This window comes from Schistocerca americana, chromosome 3, assembly GCF_021461395.2.
Source record: "Schistocerca americana isolate TAMUIC-IGC-003095 chromosome 3, iqSchAmer2.1, whole genome shotgun sequence".
Lineage (NCBI taxonomy): Eukaryota > Metazoa > Arthropoda > Insecta > Orthoptera > Acrididae > Schistocerca > Schistocerca americana.
Genome location: NC_060121.1, coordinates 813,630,010 through 813,650,119, shown reverse-complemented (window position 1 = coordinate 813,650,119; position 20,110 = coordinate 813,630,010).

Below are 20,110 nucleotides of genomic sequence, written 5' to 3'. Positions count from 1 at the left end.
CGGGCAGACCATTCGCCGGGTGCCGGTATTTCAATTTGACGCCATTTCGGCGACCTGCAGTCGATGAGGATGAAAGGATGATGGTGAGAACAGCACGACATCCAGTCCCTGGGTGGAGAAAATTCCCCGACCCAGCCGGGAATCGAACCCGGGCCCATAGGACTGACAATCCGTCACGCTGATCATTCAGCTACAGGGGGCGGACGGGGAGGACGTGATGGACAGAGACAGTGGGGGAAGAGGAATTGGCCTGAGAAAGGAGAGAGGAAGAGGTGAACAGAGGGGAGAAAGGAGAGTGGCAGTGAGACAGGGGAGAAAGAGATGGACAGACAGATGAGGGAGGAGGAAGTTGACAGAGAGAAGGGGGAGAATATGGGTAGAGAGGGCGGAGGGGAAGATGGATAAAGACAGAGGGAGGGAGTAGATGGACTGATAAAACTGGAATAAATACATGCATGGGCAGCGCTGAGATGTCAGCTAGTCCTAACACACAAAAGAATAAATACCATTTGTGTGGATATTCGCTTTCAGAAGCCAGACAGAGGGTCTAACAGAAAATTATGTGTACTGTGACTTGCCATTGCTCTCCTACACATTGTTTTCTCAAAAACGTTTGGAAATGCTAATAGTAAAGTCTCTGTCTGTCCATCCCTTCCCACTGCCCCCCTTCCCTCACCACGTTATCGCTGACATCCCAAAAGGAGGTTGATCGTGCTAACTCCCACAGTACTTCTTTCCAGATAGTGCGTAATACACTGATAAGTCAGTACATCATGACCTGAACCCACTGCAACGTTGGGCAGTAAATTGCCCAGTAACTGACCACATTGTATCTTTCACTTTTTTCTTTATAAATTTCACCATCGATTACTTCAGTCTGTCACGAAACTGACCACATCTAAAACACACACTGCGCGGGTGATTCACTACAGAACTAATTTACTGTGCAATGATCTTCATAACCACATAAAATTTCAACACACCCATTAGAGTCTTTACTCGTCTATGATGTCGTAATTGACTCGGTTTCATCTTTGTTTATTCCCTGTCCCTGCGCGTGATGCGGCTGTCTTTGCAAGCGTTCCGCATATTACCTGTACCAATAAAATTATGATTTAACTTGGCGGCTATTGACAAGTGATTAAACAATGTGCACAGCTGTAAAGGGTCACTAAAAGCTTCATTCCTACACAAGTGATGCATGATACGAGATCTGTTCAGAAAATTCCGGAGCTTTGTCCACAAAATTTTTCTACGCTTAGCTTTTACCTATTGTGGATGGTCTCCTTCGAAATACTCCCCTCCACAATTGATACACAGCTCCCAAAGCCATTCCCACTTCCGGAAGCAGTCTTGGTACGCCTCTCTCTGGATCGCGTGAAGCGCCTTCCGCGAATTTTCTTTTATCTCGTCTATCGTTGCAAATCTTCGTCGTTTTAACGGGGTTTTCAACTTTGGAAATTAAAAAAAAAGTTCGCAGGGGCCGAGTCTGCAGAGTACGGAGGATGACGCAGTACAGTGATTTCATTTTTTGCGCAACAGTCACGCACCAACAGGGATGAATGTGCTTTCTTTGGTCTTGGAGAACCTTTCCCGACCCATTGAGAAGATTATTGAACCTTAGTCTCAACATCATAACCGTAGACGCTCGTCTCATCGCCAGTTATGATTCTCTTAAAGATTCTCATTTGCGCAATCCAAAAGCTCTTCACAGGTTGCGAGACGAAGGTTTTTCTGGCCTTGACTCATGAGCCATGGATCGAACTAGGCGGCAACAAGATGTATTCCAAGATGCTACGTCAGGATTTCATGACGTGATCCAGCTGAAATGTTACATTCTTCTGCAATATCTCGGACAGTGAGTCTTCGATTGGCACTCACAATTTCGTGGACGTGCTCCTCTAACTCTGCCATCTCGAAATTCACAGACTGTGCGACTCAACGTTCTACTCAATACACCATTGAACAATAACCCACAGACATACAACGATGAAACGTCCGGCAGTTACACATTAAACACCTGCGTGAGCAGGGATGCCAACCGCATTTCGCTCCAATTGGCGCGAAATTACGGATGTTCCGGAATTTTTTTAAACAGACTTCGCATATTGAGCACCCACTTTCGGCCTTGATATCTCTTTCACAATTAGCCGCATACTTGTAATCCATATATCAAAACACAAAAAGTCCAATCCAACAACGACATTATCTGTCGTCGAGGTGCTCACGAAATTAGTATCGAAGTGCGTCGTGGAAATCACACCCTCTCGCATACAAAAATAGGAACAGTGTCCAGCAACTAACGTAGTACATCTCAAATGCAAACCAAGTAATGTGCACCATTCAAGTCTGCTGACACCAAATACCGTCCTATTAACTGACCTTATACAAACCAAGCCCACAAGTTAACAGAGGATCGTTGATATTAATCTGAAAAAATGAGTTTTCGTCGCTCGAGAAATATGAACAAAACACATGAGATCATTCAACTCGGAGTACGTGCAGAATATCGTTATGGCTTAAACATCAAACTAATCACACGCTTACGCCTTCAGTCTTGCGCCTTTTCAAACGTTTTCCTCTGTTGTTAAGTGTACAACAGCTACTACTATAAACTTCCACAGAAATCTAATCGCCTGCCTACAAGGGAGGAGCAATACCGCCGGTTACCGCATGGGTTTTCTCCGCTTGACTTGGCGGTTCTGGCGCCGGATGACGCAACAAGAATACAGCGCTCGAGCAGACCTGGGAACCGGAGCAGCTCTCATATGTTTGCTCTTCGTGATAATTAAACGTAGTGGCTAAACGATGTGCCTCCCTGTACGTATTGTGTCAACACCGCAAAGAACAGTCTACCCGAACCACTTCAGCAAATCTATGATGCGGCGTCGGTAACACATAGTACGGCCAGCAATCACTGGAGTTATCGGCGGTGAGTTTAAGATCAGATCACTCACCCTGGACACAGCACTGGACGTCACTGGTAAGTCGAGTCTTTGTACCGTAGGCGCCTTTGTACCCAGCAGACAGACCAGTAATGTGTCTCGAGTTATTCCAGATTGAGAAATAAATGTGGTGCACTCATTTCAAATCCTAACAGAAGAGATTTTGTCTTTCTGGGCTGCATAAAACTAATCTCCATGGTAGGGCATTAACATTTTCATCGACAGTGAACTCATGTAGCAAGCTTTCACACCATAACTGCTTCGAAATTATGGAAAACTAGAGATAATTGAATGGATAGCCAAGATCTTTTCATTAGCAGTTTATGTTTTGATATTGAGCAGAAAACAATAAAGTTCTGCTAACTATGTGTCAGTTTCCCTTTTCGTCGATGTAGTGTTTGGAAATGTCGAAATTTTTCATTTCTTTTTCCAGTTTTTATAATTTCAAATATACCCATCTACAACTGCATCAATACTCCGCAAGTCACCTGACGGTAGGTGGCGGAGGGTACTTCTGGCACCAAACTGATACCGCCTTCCCTGTTCTACTCGCGAATGGCGCGTGGGAAGAATGATTGTCGGTAAGCCTATTAGCTCTAAATTCTCGAACTGTTCATCGTGTTCATCTCGTGATATGTGTATAGGAGGAATTAATTTGTTGTCTTACTCTTCCCGGAAACTACTCTATAGAAATGTCAATAGTACACCTCTCACAGATGCACAACGCCTCTCTCTTAGCGTTTGCCACTGGAGTTCGTTGAACGTCTCTGTAACGCTCTCACGTAGACTAAGCGACCCCGTGACGAAATGCGACGCTCTTCGTTGGATGTTCTCTGTCTCTTTTGCGAGAGCTATTCGGAAAGTAAGGTCGCGAAATGGAAACCACTGTAAAAATCAAAAAAGCTTTATTTGCAACTTTTTGTTACACCTTCCAGCTACTTATCTACATAGTCGTCGTTCCGACTTAGACATCTGTCAAATCGTTGTACCAACTTTCCAATACCATCGTCACAGAAGGTAGCCGCCTGTGCTTTCCACCAATTCTCTACGCTGGTCTGTAGTTCGTTGTCTGTGCCAAAACGCTGTCTTCATTGTTGTTGTTGTTGTGGTCATCAGTCCTGAGACTGGTTTGATGCAGCTCTCCATGCTACCCTACCCTGTGCAAGCCTCTTCATCTCCCAGTACCTACCGCAACCTACATCCTTCTGCATCTGCTTAGTGTATTCATCTCTTGGTCTCCCTCTACGATTTTTACACTCCACGCTGCCCTCCAATAGTAAATTGGTGATCCCTTGATGCCTCAGATCATGTCCTACCAACCGATCCCTTCTTCTGGTCAAGTTGTGCCACAAACTTCTCTTCTCCCCAATCCTGTTCAATACTTCCTCATTAGTTATGTGATCTACCCATCTAATCTTCAGCATTCTTCTGTAGCACCACATTTCGAAAGCTTCTATTCTCTTCTTGTCCAAACTATTTATCGTCCATGTTTCACTTCCATACATGGCTACACTCCATACAAATACTTTGAGAAATGACTTCCGGACACTTAAATCTATACTCGATGTTAACAAATTTCTCTTCTTCAGAAACGCTTTCCTTCCCATTGCCAGTCTACATTTTATATCCTCTCTACTTCGACCATCATCAGTTATTTTGCTCCCCAAATAGCAAAACTCCTTTACTACTTTAAGTGTCTCATTTCCTAATCTCATTCCCTCAGCATCACCCGACTTAATTCGACTACATTCCATTATCCTCGTTTTGCTTTTGTTGATGTTCATCTAATATCCTCCTTTCAAGACACTGTCCATTCCATTCAACTGCTCTTCCAAGTTCTTTGCAGTCTCTGACTGAATTACAATGTCATCGGCGAACCTCAAAGTTTTTATTTCTTCTCCATGGATTTTAATACCTACTCCAAATTTTCCTTTTTTTCCTTTACTGCATGCTCAATATACAGATTAAATAACATCGGGGATAGGCTACAACCCTGTCTTACTCCCTTCCCAACCACTGCTTCCCTTTCATGTCCCTCGACTCTTATAACTGCCATCTGGTTTCTGTACAAATTGTAAATAGCCTTTCGCTCCCTGTATTTTACCCCTGCCACCTTTAGAATTTGAAAGAGAGTGTTCCAGTCAACATTGTGAAACGCTTTCTCTAAGTCTACAAATGCTAGAAACGTTGGTTTGCCTTTCCTTAATCTTTCTTCTAAGATAAGTCGTAAGGTCAGTATTGCCTCACGTGTTCCAGTGTTTCTACGGAATCCAAACTGATCTTCCCCGAGGTCGGCTCTACTAGTTTTTCATTCGTCTGTAAAGAATTCGTGTTAGTATTTTACAGCTGTGGCTTATTAAACTGATTGTTCGGTAATTTTCACATCTGTCAACCCCTGCTTTCTTTGGGATTGGAATTATTAAATTCTTCTTGAAGTCTGAGGGTATTTCGCCTGTTTCATACATCTTGCTCACCAGATGGTAGAGTTTTGTCAGGACTGGCTCTCCCAAGGCTGTCAGTAGTTCTAATGGAATGTTGTCTACTCCGGGGGCCTTGTTTCGACTCAGGTCTTTCAGTGCTCTGTCAAACTCTTCACGCAGTATCTTATCTCCCATTTCATATTCTTCTTGAAGTCTGAGGGTATTTCGCCTGTTTCATACATCTTGCCCACCAGATGGTAGAGTCTTGTCAGGACTGGCTCTCCCAAGGCTGTCAGTAGTTCTAATGGAATGTTGTCTACTCCGGGGGCCTTGTTTCGACTCAGGTCTTTCAGTGCTCTGTCAAACTCTTCACGCAGTATCATATCTCCCATTTCATCTTCGTCTACATCCTCTTCCATTTCCATAATATTGTCCTCAAGTACATCGCCCTTGTATAGACCCTCTATATACTCCTTCCACCTTTCTGCTTTCCCTTCTTTGCTTAGAACTGGGTTTCCATCTGAGCTCTTGATATTCATACAAGTCGTTCTCTTATCTCCAAAGGTCTCTTTTCCTGGAGGCAGTATCTATCTTACCCCTAGTGAGATAAGCCTCTACATCCTTACATTTGTCCTCTAGCCATCCCTGCTTAGCCATTTTGCACTTCCTGTCGATCTCATTTTTGAGACGTTTGTATTCCTTTTTGCCTGCTTCATTTACTGCATTTTTATATTTTCTCCTTTCATCAATTAAATTCAATATTTCTTCTGTTACCCAAGGATTTCTACTAGCCCTCATCCTTTTACCTACTTGATCCTCTGCTGCCTTCACTACTTCATCCCTCAAAGCTACCCATTCTTCTTCTACTGTATTTATTTCCCCCATTCCTGTCAATTGTTCCCTTATGCTCTCCCTGAAACTCTGTACAACCTCTGGTTCTTTCAGTTTTCCAGGTCCCATCTACTTAAATTCTCACCTTTTTGCAGTGTCTTCAGTTTTAATCTACAGGTCATAACCAATAGATTGTGGTCAGAGTCCTCATCTGCCCCTGGAAATGTCTTACAATTTAAAACCTGGTTCCTAAATCTCTGTCTTACCATTATATAATCTATGTGATACCTTTTAGTATCTCCAGGGTTCTTCCATGTATACAATACTCTTTCATGATTCTTAAACCAAGTGTTAGCTATTATTATGTTTTGCTCTGTGCAAAATTCTATCAGGCTGCTTCCTCTTTCATTTCTTAGCCCCAATCCATATTCACCTACTACGTTTCCTTCTCTCCCTTTTCCTACACTCGAATTCCAGTCACCCATGACTCTTAAATTTTCGTCTCCCTTCACTATCTGAATAATTTCTTTTATTTCATCATACATTTCTTCAATTTCTTCGTCATCTGCAGAGCTAGTTGGAATATAAACTTGTACTACTGTAGTAGGTGTGGGCTTCGTATCTATCTTGGCCACAATAATGCGTTCACTATGCTGTTTGTAGTAGCTTACCCGCATTCCTATTTTCCTATTCATTATTAAACCTACTACTGCATTACCCCTATTTGATTTGGTGTTTATAACCCTGTAGTCACCTGACCAGAAGTCTTGTTCCTCCTGCCACCGAACTTCACTAATTCCCACTATATCTAACTTTAACCTCTCCATTTCCCTTTTTAAATTTTCTAACCTACCTTCCCGATTAAGGGATCTGACATTCCACGCTCCGATCCGTGGAACGCCAGTTTTCTTTCTCCTGATAACGACATCCTCTTGAGTAGTCCCCGCCCGGAGATCCGAATGGGGGACTATTTTACCTCCGGAATATTTTACCCAAGAGGACGCCATCATCATTTAATCATACAGTAAAGCTGCATGCCCTCGGGAAAAATTACGGCTGTAGTTTCCCCTTGCTTTCAGCCATTCGCAGTACCAGCACAGCAAGGCCGTTTTGGTTATTGTTACAAGGGCAGATCAGTCAATCATCCAGACTGTTGCCCTTGCAACTACTGAAGAGGCTGCTGCCCCTCTTCAGGAACCACACGTTTGTCTGGCCTCTCAACAGATACTCCTCCATTGTGGTTGCACCTACGGTACGGCTATCTGTATCGCTGAGGCACGCAAGCCTCCCCACCAACGGCAAGGTCTATGGTTCATGGGTGGGGGGGGGGGGTTGTCTTCATAGCCAGCGGTTTATGTGAGCAAATATGAACCTGGGGGGGGGGGGGAGCCAGTTATGGGCTGTATTGTGGGTGATCAAACACTTCCCATCGAAAAGGCTGCAGGAGCATCTTCATTGCCCATGCTGAGTACAGCTGAGAATTGGCCTGTAGAACAAAACGCATGACAGTTACATTATGTGGGTTGCATAGCTTCAGGCGAAATCTTTCACCAGGCCCTCATGAGAGGGTTGGAACTTTAATAGTGGCAACTATTTATTTACAGCTCATGCAAAACAGGTACATGTTTGAAAGTTTTACTGACCTTCAAACCAGTCACCAGCATTGTGTATAACCCGTTGCCAGCGGTGTGGAAGTCATAGGATACTCTTAGCAGTGCAGCTGCATTGATAGTTCGAGCTGTGCAGTCTATTGCCCGACGAATTTGTAGCTGTTCTGAAGCGAATGCCGTTTGAAGTGTTTCCTACAGCTTAGAAATCGAGTTGAACTCACAAGGGCTTAAGTCAGGGGAGTGCAGTAGGTGGTAGAGCACTTAGCAGCCCCGTCAGTCAAACAAATCAGTAACAACTTGCACTGTAGGTGCTTGAGCATTGTCTTGCAAAATGATGGTCAGGTCCTGCAGAAAGTGTCATCACTCCTGTCTCTATACTGTTCATTTTTGGAACACAATCTACGACCAGCTTAGAGACAGAAGTGATGAAACTTTCTGCAGGACCTGACCATCATTTTGCAGGACAATGCTCAAGCACGTACAGTGCAAGTTGTTACTGATTTGTTTGACTGATGGGGCTCCTAAACAATATACCACCTACTGCACTCCCCTGACTTAAGCTCTCGTGAGATCAACTCGATTTCTAAACAGAAGGAAACACTTCCGGGCATTCGCTTCAGAACTGCTACAAATCCGTCGGGTAATAGACCGCGCCGCTCGAACTGTCAACGCAACTGGCACTGCTAAGAGTATCCTACGGCTTCCACTTCACTGGCAACGGGTTATACACAATGCTGGTGACTACTTTTAAGGTCATTAAAATTTTGAAACACGTATCCATTTTGTACGAGCTGTAAATAAATAGTTGCCACTATTAAAGTTCCAACCCTCGTACTTGGCGGGAGACTGCGTTCTAGGCATCTTTACGTTCTCCCTGTGAGCTCAAAACTAAAAAGCGCGATGTGACACGACCGACGAGCATGCTGGAGGCGCTGCCCAACGCATCTGTGCAAAGCTTCATCGGATTTTCACTGTGGTTTCCATTTCGCGATCGATCGGACCTTACTTTCCGAAAAGATCTTTTTTGAGTCCTACCTGTTAAGGGTCTCAGATTGATGATTTATCAATAATCGGTTGATCAAGCTGTCTGTAAGCCTTTCTTTCGTGGATAGTTACATTTCTTTAGGATTCTTCATACGAATCTCAGCCTGGTGTCTGCTTTTCCTACTATTTGTTTCATGCGGTCATTCTGGTTAAGGTCGCTCTGGTTATTACTCTTAGATATTTTACGGTATGTAATGATTCAAACAATATATCACCAATAATCTAGGTGTCCTGTAGTGCATTTCTTTTTCTATGTATGCGCAATGTGTTATCTTTACTGACGTTTTACGTCAACTGCCAGAGACTGTTCCATTCATCAGTCTTCTATATGTCATTTTGCAAATCGACGCTGTCTTCCGGCATTGCTAATTTCTTATAGACAACCGCATCATCTGCGAATAGTCTCAGAGAGCTTCTAACGCTTTTACTATATCATTTACATACATTTACATACACTTCATTTGGTTACTCCGGAAATAACCTTTACATTAGTACATTTTGTTCCGTTAAGAGTTTCATGTTGAGTTCTGTCTGTCCAGTCAAAAATCTGGTCTGATAGTAAGCTCGTAGTTTTTCGCTAAACGGTGTCAAATGTCTTGCTGAAGTCAAGGAACACAGCATCAACCCGAGTGCCGTTGTCCACTGCGCTGTGGATCTCACGGAGGAACAGAGAGAGATAAGTTGCGGAATCCTTTTTGATTTTTATAGAGGAGATTTACGTTCCCCTAAAACGTAACAGATTGACGTCAATATTATAGGCTTGTAATGTTATAACCGGTCGTTCCTTCAGAGAACTACGATAAACTGCTCCCACAAGGGGACACGTTCTTTCGCGTAATGTTGGTAGAATCTTACAGGTATCTCATCTGGTCCTGATGCCTTTCCACTACTAAGTGATTCTAGTTGCTGTACTATTCCGTGGTCGATGAACTCAACATTAGCCATTTCGATGTTCATACGGTTATTGGAAGAGGCACTGTTTTACGATCTTCTGCGGTGAAACTATTTCTGAAGATCGCATTTTTACTTCCTACGGGACACTTCTGAAGTATTTAAGCGTCTAAAACGATGGAGGTAATGAATTGGTTCTTGGAGGTTTGAAAGCATGACCGTAGCATCGGTAGTAAATCATTCGTGATATTCGAAATACTTCATTAACAGAATAAAAATGTGGACACATCACCAAAACCTTAATTTTTTAAAAAGTGAAACTGTAAATTATTTTCCTCTATTTTCTTCCCTTTCTCTACCACGCCGCATTTTGAGCGACAAGTGCCCTACATCTACATCTACATCTACATCTATACTCCGCGAGCCACCTTACGGTGTGTGGCGGAGGGTACTTATTGTACCACTATCTGATCCCCCCTTCCCTGTTCCATTCACGAATTGTGCGTGGAAAGAACGACTGCTTGTAAGTCTCCGTATTTGCTCTAATTTCTCGGATCTTTTCGTTGTGATCATTACGCGAGATATATGTGGGCGGTAGTAATATGTTGCCCATCTCTTCCCGGAATGTGCTCTCTCGTAATTTCGATAATAAACCTCTCCGTATTGCGTAACGCCTTTCTTGAAGTGTCCGCCACTGGAGCTTGTTCAGCATCTCCGTAACGCTCTCGCGCTGACTAAATGTCCCCATGACGAATCGCGCTGCTTTTCGCTGGATCATGTCTATCTCTTCTATTAATCCAACCTGGTAAGGGTCCCATACTGATGAGCAATACTCAAGAATCGGACGAACAAGCGTTTTGTAAGCTACTTCTTTCGTCGATGAGTCTAGTGTAGAATGTACTGCATTCTAGAAACAACACAGGACAAAAGATTAAATGAACGCAAAAGTGCGCCAGAAAAGTTCAGTGAATGATCTCAGAAGATAAAGGAAACAAGAATTACAAACAAAATACCTTTATTGACCTTCAAAGTAATCGGCGTTAGCTACAACACTCTTCTGACATCGGTTGTAAAGCCGATGGAAACCGTGAGCAAACGCTTTTTATAGACTCGCTTGACACACCGTGGTCAAGCGCTAGGTCTGCAAAAGAGCCTTTCAGGGCTAATTCAAGGCACGGATACAAAAAGAAGTCTGCCGGAGTCAAACGGGGAGAATAAGGAAGATGTTGTAGAACATTTGAACCACAATCTTTTCGAATCCGAGTCCATGTTACAAACCACCGAGTTATCTAGCTCAGTGTCTACATGGAGTGTCCCACCGCTATTGTCCAGGCAGCGCAACATTTTACCTTTTTTTCTGGTCAGCTGTGGATCGTTGAAAGATACTGAAAACTAGCCAATTGAAGCAATTAGAGAAAGCCATACATACAAGATGTTAGGAATGTAAGTGCAGATGTGATCATTGGTGCCTTGACATGTACCCACTTCAGTGTGTTAGTTGTCTAACAGTCTTCCCGCAAACACGTCATAAAATTTAACACCCCGTGATCTCTGCGTGGTCGTAACTCCACCACTGAGTGGACTACGTTTGTCTGTAAAGACTAACTGTTTTGTGTCCACGTTTCCACACTTCAACATCTGACCTGCTGCTCAGGGGAAAATAAGCATTAATGGCTTACTGTAGCCACATGAACTTGACGGTACTAACCAACCTAAAAAACATATTACTCCTTGTAGCTATAATTCTTAGTCTGCAAATGAAGTAAATACTGATGTAATGTTGTTCAGTACACTGTCCTCGGTAAGTAATAAAAATACCTGAACTCACATCCCTAACATCCTGTATTCGTGCCATGTTGTAGCATGCGAGTGTACGTTGGATTCAATAAACCGTTTCGTAGTAAAATACTGTTCTAATAGAAAAGGAAAGCAGTTTGCGAAGAGCATGCATGGAAGGCAATCTAATTTTGAATGGCATATAATACCAGTTGCAAAGTGTCACACTTTTTTGTTGGCAGTGTGTTTATACTAGAATTCATATTCGCGTGTTGAAGAAGCAGTAGAAAAATTTGTAGAAATAGAAGTTTTCTCTGATATTGTCATTTCAAAGTGATTTCAGATCGCCCGGTGCCTTATCTTGCTACCGTTCGGGTCCTTTCAAGTGCGATTTTGTGATGCGATACTTTACCAAGGTTGCGGAGACAAAGCGCTGGAATGTTACCCAGAATATTAACTTAACGCTCGTTATAAGGAATCAAGCAAGTGAGGTTGCCATTGCATTGTCTCTGCACAGACTATTTGGCGCATGTGTCAACACAAAAATCTTCTTTTATGTATTTTCTTTAGTGTTATGTTTTATTCAGTTCAGCCTCTATGTCTGTAATACTTGGTCACAGAATGTAAGGTATAATAGGTTTATCAATATGTATTAAAAAATAAAATATGTCAGAATAAAGAAGCATTAAATTATGTAATTACAGAACGAAAATATCAATGAGACCATAACAACAACAACAACAGTAATAATAATGAGTAATATATACAATAAAAATTTATTTATTCTAATAACACGGATTATGTCGATTGGTGGCTATTAGCATAACCCTCTCAGCAATTACGTAAAACGATTTGCGTTGCCCATGGGAAATCAATTTCAGTACGGCCAGATCAAGTGATCAAGCTCCTACCATATTTTCATGACCATTTCTTGAACTTTACAATACATTTTACAGTTAACAATAACACGATCAATTGTACATACAATACATCAAAATGTTTCAAATGGCTCTGAGCACTATGGGACTCAACATCTGAGGTCATCAGTCCCCTAGAACTTAGAACTACTTAAACCTAACTAACCTAATGACATCACACATATCCATGCCCGAGGCAGGATTCGAACCTGCGACCGTAGCAGTCACGCGGTTCCGGACTGAAGTGCCTAGAACCGCACAGCCACCGCGGCCGGCATACAATACATGTACGAACAGTAGTTTCTACGGATTTTTCAGTAGCTCATCGGGATATGATTACAAAAGGTTCCGTCAGACACTTCCGCAGTAGTGGTTGTTACAGCGGGTTCGAAAATAGCGTGTGTGTTCTTTTAAACTAAATCTCTTTAATTAAATCAAGTACAAATATTGTTGTGGGTAATAATTCAAAAGGCAGTGAAAAACTTACGAATGCTCCCTTTTTTTGCTGTATTGGAAATAAATATTGCATTATCGTTCGAAGTGGATTCTAACGTGTTACCGGAAAACAGAGAATGTGAGCGGTATTATTCTGGAGCAGTGCCACCTTCACGGTTACACTTACAAGGATCTGAGACGAGTTTGAAGTCAATGGAACACTGCATGTTGTGAATAAGGCAGGTAGTGGAACAAAGAGACGTTCAACTGAAAAGGAAACTATTGGTGTAGTGATTTAGCCGAATATGCAATCCTCGGAAAACGTCTGTGAGGCAATGCTCTCGTGAGACTGCGACAACGAAATCAGGATTTACAGAATTTTGCGGATCGGTGGTGGAACGTATGTACTTCGAGTTTTCCATGCTCTGAACGAGGCGAAGTGAATTTTGTGAGTGGTTCATCAACATATGTGAAAACGATGAACGTTTCCAAGATGTAATTCTTTGGTCGGATGAATGAACATAATTGCGTGTACTGGGTTAACCAAAATTCGTACGTAACTGAAGAAAATGTTAATCAACTAGAGGTACCAGTCTTCTGTGGTCTATCGTCTAGTGGGTTGATTGGGCTGTATTTATTTGAAGAGACTGTCACAGGTGGTTCACGCCGAGAAATGTTGCTCATAATAACTCCTGCTAATATTATACATGTTACATCACCGATACTAACCCATCACCAGGCGATTGTCTTTTCCGATGAGTGACCTTTTCGCTCCGACTGTTCACCTTGTCTGGTCTGATTATTCGTACCAGCAGCACACACATTTCGACTGCTCCCATATTGTTAAAGGAACAGTCCTAGCAATCGCCTAAAGTGATTTAGGGAGATCACGAAAAACCTAAATCAGGCCGGCGGGAAAGTTATGTGAATACTGCTTTTCCCGAATGCAGGCTCGGTGTACAGTCCACAAGAGATCCGTTCTAGATATATGCAGGACGACGTGAGTAAGCTAACATCTGCCGTCATTACTCCTGATAAAGGGTATCCGCAGCCGAAATATTGCAAGATCGGCAATACGAATCTAAGATCTTCACGTTGAAAATAGATTGACAGATTGATACTTTCTGAAGGATAATTATATGAGAATTACATTCAAACAACTTACGATTTTTGGAGCTTGTAGTATCCATTACCACATTAATTTCATTAAAGCGATTGTATGTGAGCTTTTCTCATTAATCACTCGTAGACGATCCAAAGCTAATATTATACATACACTCCTGGAAATGGAAAAAAGAACACATTGACACCGGTGTGTCAGACCCACCATACTTGCTCCGGACACTACGAGAGGGCTGTACAAGCAATGATCACACGCACGGCACACCGGACACACCAGGAACCGCGGTGTTGGCCGTCGAATGGCGCTAGCTGCGCAGCATTTGTGCACCGCCGCCGTCAGTGTCAGCCAGTTTGCCGTGGCATACCGAGCTCCATCGCAGTCTTTAACACTGGTAGCATGCTGCGACAGCGTGGACGTGAACCGTATGTGCAGTTGACGGACTTTGAGCGAGGGCGTATAGTGGGCATGCGGGAGGCCGGGCGGACGTACCGCCGAATTGCTCAACACGTGGGGCGTGAGGTCTCCACAGTACATCGATGTTGTCGCCAGTGGTCGGCGGAAGGTGCACGTGCCCGTCGACCTGGGACCGGACCGCAGCGACGCACGGATGCACGCCAAGACCATAGGATCCTACGCAGTGCCGTAGGGGACCGCACCGCCACTTCCCAGCAAATTAGGGACACTGTTGCTCCTGGGGTATCGGCGAGGACCATTCGCAACCGTCTCCATGAAGCTGGGCTACGGTCCCGCACACCGTTAGACCGTCTTCCGCTCACGCCCCAACATCGTGCAGCCCGCCTCCAGTGGTGTCGCGACAGGCGTGAATGGAGGGACGAATGGAGACGTGTCGTCTTCAGCGATGAGAGTCGCTTCTGCCTTGGTGCCAATGATGGTCGTATGCGTGTTTGGCGCCGTGCAGGTGAGCGCCACAATCAGGACTGCATACGACCGAGGCACACAGGGCCAACACCCGGCATCATGGTGTGGGGAGCGATCTCCTACACTGGCCGTACACCACTGGTGATCGTCGAGGGGACACTGAATAGTGCACGGTACATTCAAACCGTCATCGAACCCATCGTTCTACCATTCCTAGACCGGCAAGGGAACTTGCTGTTCCAACAGGACAATGCACGTCCGCATGTATCCCGTGCCACCCAACGTGCTCTAGAAGGTGTAAGTCAACTACCCTGGCCAGCAAGATCTCCGGATCTGTCCCCCTTTGAGCATGTTTGGGACTAGATGAAGCGTCGTCTCACGCGGTCTGCACGTCAAGCACGAACGCTGGTCCAACTGAGGCGCCAGGTGGAAATGGCATGGCAAGCCGTTCCACAGGACTACATCCAGCATCTCTACGATCGTCTCCATGGGAGAATAGCAGCCTGCATTGCTGCGAAAGGTGGATATACACTGTACTAGTGCCGACATTGTGCATGCTCTGTTGCCTGTGTCTATGTGCCTGTGGTTCTGTCAGTGTGATCATGTGATGTATCTGACCCCAGGAATGTGTCAATAAAGTTTCCCCTTCCTGGGACAATGAATTCACGGTGTTCTTATTTCAATTTCCAGGATTGTATTATATCGCCGATGCTAGTCCATCACCAGGCGTCTGTCCTTTCTCATGAGCGACGTTTTCGCACAGACTATTAATCTTGTCTGGTCTGAGTACTCATATCAGCAGGACACACATTTTGACTGCTCCCATATTCGTATATATAAGCGTACTTACAGAAAATTGGCGAGTCATTCTTGCGATGTTGACGTTCTTTCAAGAAGAATTTTTACATAAGGTCCCAACTACTTATCTGTAGTTCATGCAATTTTTACTAATATACCATGTGTTTGATCTCAAGCTTAGAACAGGAACTAAAAGTTTACAGTGGAGTTCCCCTGATATTTTCTTGACAACTAACTGCGAGAGGATACATTTAACTGTGTCCATGAAATTTTATCATTGCAGAATAACTTTCATTGTTGTAAGATACTTGCCTGCAAAACACACATATAGTGAAAAAGATACCAAACTCTACATCATAATTATTATGAACCAGCATTGAACTACTTTCTTATTTATTAGTTCCCATTTTCGTCTTCAAATCAAATTTTTCTTTCACGCCCTGCTACGGACTTCCTTGACCTATTACTATTCCGTCAAAGAAATTTCGCCAATTTAGTGCTCAGGGGACACGATGTTACCCGAGAGCTCTTTCTTCTCTCACATAACGTGACACTCAGAGAGAGATAGAGTTAGTGAGAGACATCCATTTTGTATGTATTTGAGACCTTGAGTGGGTCGTAGTGCTATATAAATTGTAAACAAGAAAAATAAGAAAAAATAGAAAGTGAAGAAGACGTATCAATCATTATTCTAAAGGCTCAAATTCATATTTTTTTAGTTCAGGACCGGTTATGTAATACCTCAGTAGAAATACCAACTGAAGCCGGCCGCGGTGGTCTCGCGGTTCTAGGCGCGCAGTCCGGAACCGCGCGACTGCTAAGTTCGCAGGTTCGAATCCTGCCTCGGGCATGGATGTGTGTGATGTCCTTAGGTTAGTTAGGTTTAAGTAGTTCTAAGTTCTAGGGGACTGATGACAATAGTGCTCAGAGCCATTTGAACCATTTGAACCAACTAAAGCCATAGTTGTGGACTTCTCACTCTAATACGTATTTCATGTGTAGCGGAAAATGCTGTTGCTGTCTCCTGCAATTATCGAGTAATGCCGAGGTTACCATAATCAGTCAGTATTCGGCAAATCTCTGTGTTATCATCCCTATTTAGGTTTCGGGTTGGTTGCCTGACTCTTGTCAGGTGATTTCTGAATCAGTGCCTCCAAAATAGTCGGGGCCAGTGTACTCCAGTATCTTTATCCAGATCTCCTAACACTTCGCCCTAATGGCAGGGCTTTAAATTTAATACAGCGTTTAAGCTGCTTAGTTTGATCTAGAACACCACTATTGTTTCCCCTCTTTCCTGTGTGTGTGAAGAACGACGATCGGTAGATCGTCGCGTAACCTCGAATTTCTCACGGCCACATCGTGAGAGCTCCATGTGGGAGGGCGTAAGACATTGGTTGACTCTTCCTAGATCGTAAGCTCTCTCAATGTTTACAGTAATTCTCTGCGTGACGCATATTGTTTCTTATATAAGGCCTGTTACTGGTTTTTCGAACATTTTCATAACTGTCGCGCGCTCACTAAATGAACATGTGACGGAAAGTGCTGCTCTCCTTTGGCTCCTTTGTGCCTCATCTATTAATCCTACTCAGTACAGGTCCTAAACAGCCGAAAAATGATGATTTTGCAAGATTCGTTTCTTGTCCAGCATTTGGTACATGTTGACGCAGGTTCTGCGCATGTGGCATTGCTTTAGAATAAAACGCCAGCACCAGTTACACTTCATATTTTATTTAAGGGACGACGACCGTCTTCGGTCTCCAAGGCCATTATCCAGTGATTATATGTCAGACGACCTGAGAGAGCACAGAACGAATCGTTACTTGTTAGACGATACCATTGTAAACACAATTGTCGAACGGCATTGTTGAGCGGCACGATGGACAAAAAACAAGTGTGACGGTTTGGGATGCCATTGTGTATAACGTGTGACCTCGCCTCCTACGTACTGGAGAACACCTGAACAGCAACAGCTATGTCAGGGAGGCTTTAGAGCCCGACGCACTGCGCCTATGCAGGCAGTTAAACATACCCTATTTCAGCAGGACAATGACCGGGCACATAAGGCAATTGAAGAAGAACGACAGGTACCAGCGTCTCCCCGGCTGCACGTTCGCCTGACTTATCATGCATGGAACATGTCTAGGATATGGTTGATGGACAACTTGTTTGTTCTGATCCTTATGATACCAATGTCTGTGCTTTGTGGAAGCGCCTGCAAACTTTGCTGCAGTGTTATAAGTTCTAAGGCTTCCAAGGTCAGTGTCATTTTGAGTAAAGTAATCTTCAGTGTTGCGCCGCATCATTGCAAAACACTAAAGCAACTGAGGTGGCAACGTTTCGACCGACTTGCTTCAGTCATCTTCAGAGCCCTCAAGAGGATCACAGCAAGTCGGAAGAAGTGTCAGCAATTTAGTTGTTTAGTATTTTACAGTGACGCCACCTAACACAAGATTACGTTATTCAAAATGTGTTTCAGTGTGCTCCCCATCAGCATATCCACGCCCTCTCTGATTCCACGTCACAACGTCTAAAGACTCTGCTAGCAGCACGTAGCGGCTTCACACCGTACTGAATTCTCACCGCCAAAGTGCATGTACACTTCTGCAATTGGAATCATTTTGTATATTGTCGTATCCCTAATCTGTGGAATAACTTTTATTGAAATCACATGACAGTTTCTTGGTGTTGCCATTTTCACAAACAGTTGTGTAGGCCTGCGTCATTTCGACACCTTACGTGTTTTGTATTGTTTTCTGTTTTCATTGCCTATTTTTTGCATATCTTTTGCCGGAAATATCTATGAGTCAAATATTACTTTTTAAAAGCAATGGTTACTTTGTGAGTATAATAACATTTAGTGAAGAATGTATGATCTTGCAGAATCAAAACAATAGGACAACAAATAATATAATGTTTAACGCTACACAAGAGAGCTAAAATCCCACGGGTCGGCATCTTCTGCCTGTAAAAAGCCTCGCAATACATCTACGTGAGTAGGAACACAGCCACACGTCAAGATCACAGTTTCCAGACAGTATATGGCTTTGTTGGTACCACAACAGCGAAACGCATTTGCCTCAGGGAGTCTTAAACAAGGTGATAAGGACGGATATACTGTAAGTCCGCTGAGTCAAAATGAGCAGCAAGAAGAATGTCTCCCCGCGGACTCTCGTAAACATCAGGTGTCGTTGACGGAACCATGCAGTACAGGTACGGAAAAACACCAAGGTAACTGAAGAAACCCGGGAGTTTTAAATCTTTGATGAAAAAATGAGAATGTTTCTCCAAAATACTGCGGGATCTTCGTAATTTACCCCTACAAAGGTTAGAATTTTTGGCTACAATAAATACCGTACTATTTTTTTAGTCTAGATTTATTATAAAAACTATATTTGTTAAGTAAATTATTTAAATTACGAATCAAAAGTGAAATGGATTCGGAGTGCTATGTAATTCTTCTGCAAACGATCCAAACAGTCCATATTAACACCTCTTGTAGTTGCTGAAATCTGAGTTGGCGCACATTGATGGGGAATATTTAACAGAAATATTTTATGTAATGGAAGTTATTCTCAATGAAAGATACAGTGCGACGATATATAGGAGCGAAGAGACGCGACAAGAAGGAGGATCTTGTAACGGATGAACGTGGAGTAGAGATAAATGGTTTACGACACTTGTTGTCCACGCCTCAAGGAATGAACAAAGGAACACACTGCTGACAATATCTGAGTAAGACATAAATCCCATGCCAGTTCAAAAATTATCATTGAGCGAAAGTGCCAGCAAAATGAAAAGATTTGTCTTACGTCGCCGGCCGGTGTGGCCGAGCGGTTCTAGGCGCTTCAGTTTGGAACCGCGCGACCGCTACGGTCGCAGATTCGAATCCTGCCTCGGGCATGGATGTGTGCGATGTACTTAGGTTAGTTAGGTTTAAGTAGTTCTATGTTCTAGGGGACTGATGACCTCAGATGTTAAGTCCCATAGTGCTCAGAGCCATTTTTTTTGTCTTACGTCGTAATCATTGTCGGATAAAAATAAGATTCGGCTATCAAATAAACGAAATAAGATTGTCAGACATCACTGCAGATTTTGCTGCTACGACACAACAGCGCAGGAATACGTGTTCTTATTTTGTGCCATTTGGGTGTGCAAAGTGCATTAAATTACTTCTTGCTCTTCGCGATGAGATGAAATGCGAGGTTTTACAGCCTCAGCATATCATTTGTTATTAAATATCGAGACACGAAGTTTTCAGTAGCCGCTAACGATACGTATCCTGGCGGCGCATTTTTCTATTATGCTTTTGGAAACAGTTGGTGGAGAAGCTGGTGGTAGTACTGCCCTGGAGACACTGATTTACAGTCACAATTTTGCAATGATTCCGAGGATGACGATCGGTGATCCGGGTGTGAAAAAGAAAGCCTTTGTGCTGTTCACT